We start from the raw sequence: 4,106 nt of genomic DNA on the forward strand, positions 1-4,106 counted from the left end.
TGCCCATCCGTCTCAAGCAAAGCATATTCAAACATTCCCTTGAGCTCTTCCTTGACAACTTCCACCTCCTTGCAAGCTTCTTCAATTTCAACCTCTTCCTCTTGGTAGCTTTCTTCCAATTCGATCTCTTCTTTATTGTTCACCAAGGGCATGGGAGGTTGTGCTTCTTCTTCTTTAATCTTCATGTCAAGTCCAATGGGAGATGATTCAAATGTAGATAAGAATTCATCAATGATTGAATCCATCTCTTGATCATCCCCTTCAAAGTCTTCAACCATGATATGCCTTGGAGGTTGTACACCCTCCTCAACATCAAATTCAAACTCCTTAGAAGGGGGCTCTATGACTAGGCTTTCCCATGGACGTTCTGCATCTCCTAAGTCTTCGACCACTTCTTCCTCTTTAATGATTACGGCTTCCTCCACTTGTTCCATACAAAGTTATGCTGCTCATTGTCCACCGGAGCTTCTAGTGTCTCCTTCGTACTGGGGGCTAATCGATTTATCGCTTGCTCTAATTGATGAAAAGTTGCATGAAATTGATCTACTATTTCCTTGAGGTGAGCCTATGATTCTTGGGTCGATGGATATGGACATGGTGCATATAGAAGTGGTGATTCTTGGAGATAATTGGATTGGAATTGGGGTGGGTAAGGGTTAGGGTCATATGGAGGTGAATGGTTGTAGGTGGCTTGTGAGTATGGTGGTTCGAAGCTATGTTGAGGAGGTGGTTCATTGGCATATGATGGAGCTTGTTGGTAACTACAAGGGGGTCCACCATATCTATCATCTTGGTACACACCTCAGAATGGCTCTTTACCATAGTAATTTGGTGGGTGTTGGTTGTCACGTAAGGGTCCACCATAACTATTGTCTTGGCATGCATTGTAGAATGGTCGTTGTCCATGGTATCTTGGAAGGTGTTGTTGCCGAAAGGATTGATCAGATCCTCGTGGCTCCTTCATTCTTTGATTGTTTTGACCTTGGTGCATGTTCCTGTTATAGCTTCCATTCCTTCCAACAACATTGGAACCAAACTTAAAGCCAGAGGGGTGAGAACTCATACTAACTAATAAAATTTAAAAACAAAAATAAAAACAAAAACAAATAAACAGCAAAATAAAATATTTACAATAACCAATAATAAGGCACACGTTTGTAATTTTCCAGCAACGGCGCCATTTTGACGAATCAAAACTCTCGCGCGATCTAGAATTTTTACAAATAAATTCTCGTTGTAAGTATAGCTTCTAGACCGACAAGAATTCCTTTTGTACAAAAGTTTTGGTTGTCACAAGTAACAAAACCCAATAAAATTTATAACCGAAGTATTTATGCCTCGGGTCATCTTCTCAAGGAATTGCAAGGAGGTATGATTTATTATTGGTTATGGAAAATGGTATATTTTTGGGTTTTGAAATAGGGAACAAGGAGAATAAATTAGCAATAAAGTAAATTAATTACTAGAAAAACTCTTGGCAAGGTATGAGAACTGGAAATCCCATCTTAGTTATCCTTATCAGGTGTGATGAGAATTGTTTATTACTCCCACTTAGTTAACCCTTACTAAATAAAGGAAAGTCAAGTGGACTAATTAATTGGATTCCTCAAATCCTAGTCAACTCCTATGGAAAGACTAGCTTTAGAGGGATCCAAATCAACCAGCAAGAATTCTAATTTTCAATCAACAGCTGAGTTTGACAACTCAAGTGTCACCAATTACTCAACCAAAGCAGAGAGGGAAAAATCTAAATTATTTATATCATAAATAGAAGAAAGCAACATAAATCTGAAATATCTCAATGTGTATTAATTAAGAAAATCAAATTAAACATAGGAATCCATAAGCCAAATTGGCAACATCAAGTAATCAACTAAAGTAATAGAATGAATAAAAGTAGAAGAGAAATTAAATTAAAGGAACATTGAACCTGGATTGAAGAAATAACCATAATCTAAGAAAAATCCTAATTCTAAAAATCTAAGAGAGAGGAGAGAGCCTCTCTCTCTAGAAACTACATCTAAAACCTAAACTTATGAATATGAAAGTTGTCTTATGAATGGATTGATTCCCCCTACTTTATAGCCTCTAATCTGTGTTTTCTGGGCCGAAAACTGGGTCAAAAAGAGCCCAGAAATTGCTCCCAGCGATTTCTGATACGTACAGGTCGCGGCATTGTCACGCGTACGCGTCGTCCACGCGTACGCGTGGATTGACTTTTCGCCAGGTGACGCGTGCGCGTTGCCTATATTTGGGACAGCTATGGAAAATTATATATCGTTGCGAAGCCCTGGATGTTAGCTTTCTAACGCAACTGAAACCGCATCATTTGGACCTCTGTAGCTCAAGTTATGGTCGATTTAGTACCAAGAGGTCAGGCTGGACAACTTTAGCAGTTCCTTCAGTTTCTCGTATTCCTTCCACTTTTGCATGCTTCCTTTCCATCCTCTAAGCCATTCCTGCCCTATAATCTCTAAAAACACTTAACACACATATCACGGCATCGAATGGTAATAAGAGGGGATTAAACATAGCTAAATTAAGACCAGAGAAACACGTTTTGAATCATAGTACAAAATCAGGAAGGAAAATGTAAAACCATGCAATCAGTATGAATAAGTGTGAGAATAGTGGATAAAATCCACTCAATTAAGCACAAGATGTACCACAGAATAGTGGTGCATCAAGCGTGCAGGCGCAAGTACCTGGACAGTGATCTGAGCACTATATCTCGGGGGTTTCCATATGAGGATTCCGAAGGGCGACGTCTCCATGGAGATGTGTCGGGTTAGCAGTTGAACCGACAATGTGATATCACAGCCAATAGGACAGGCATTCATCATATGTATTTTCTATCTGTTTGTATACTTTGGCTACTTGTAATGGCTTGCCTATTTGTATAACATGCCTAATTGCTATTTGCATTATTTGCTTTATATGCTTCTACTTGTGATTTACTTGTATTGTAAGTACTTGTGATTTCTACTGGGATTGAGGAGGTTTGGAAGGCGGTGGCGATGGGATCGCATGGAGGACAAGTTGGTGAAGGCTATGGGACAGCGGTGTTTGGTTAGAATAGAAGTCTCCTAAAATAGATTACCCGGTTTACTTATGTTAAGATTTATATAATTATGCTTATTTGTTTTAGTATGCCTTAAGATTGAATGCTTGTGATGGATATGGAGTCTAGGATTGCCTTTGGCGTCCCGGGATCTTATATCCAACATCACTGGGCACTGTTACCATACTGAGAACCTCCGGTTCTCATACCATGTTTCTGTTGTATTTTTCAGATGCAGGTCGCAACCCACCTCGGTGAGTTGTCTGGTTGGTGACAGAAGCGGAGGATTCGGATATCTTTTTGAGTCTTTTTGGCTTATTTTGTATATGTCTCTCACATTTGTATTTTGTTTTGCCTAGAGTCTTGTATTTGAGAGAACGAAATTGTATAAGTTGCTTTTACTGTCTGGTTCTTTTTGGTCTGTATATGGGTAGCTGACTTAAACTCCGCGAGTCGTGGTTGGATTCTTATGATATTATACTATTATATTTTGATATATCTTATCTGTATCTTGTGCTTTAAGTTAGTAGCTTCGTTAGTACGTTTTTTGCGCTTTTAAATCCTGTTTTTGAGCTATATCATTCATCGGGCTTCTAGATTATACTATTCTTTCTATATATATTATACGTATGAGCTTAGAACTATCGTGATCTCTGATTAACCTTTGCTTTACGACGCGAGGTAAAGTTTAGACTAATTAGGGTGTTCATATAAAAATGGTCTTCTCTCTATCCAATATACACGACGTTTTTTTACAGTTTTTATTTTACTGAAAACAATAAAAAATTGTCATTCTGATGAACATCTAAAAGAAAAGAAAAAAAAGAGAAACCAATCTTAAAGTCCAACTCTATCATAATCAAAATTTATTATGGCAATCAATCTAAATATAAAAATCACAATTTTTAAAATTTTAATTAATATTTTGGCTTAAATTAAGTTACAAAGATATTTTATCTACGTGTTTTAATATAATATATTACACGCCAGATAATTATAATAATGTGTTTACTCTTATACATATTTAAATTGTGTAGAAATATAA

Source organism: Arachis ipaensis, chromosome B10, assembly GCF_000816755.2.
Source record: "Arachis ipaensis cultivar K30076 chromosome B10, Araip1.1, whole genome shotgun sequence".
Classification (NCBI taxonomy): domain Eukaryota; kingdom Viridiplantae; phylum Streptophyta; class Magnoliopsida; order Fabales; family Fabaceae; genus Arachis; species Arachis ipaensis.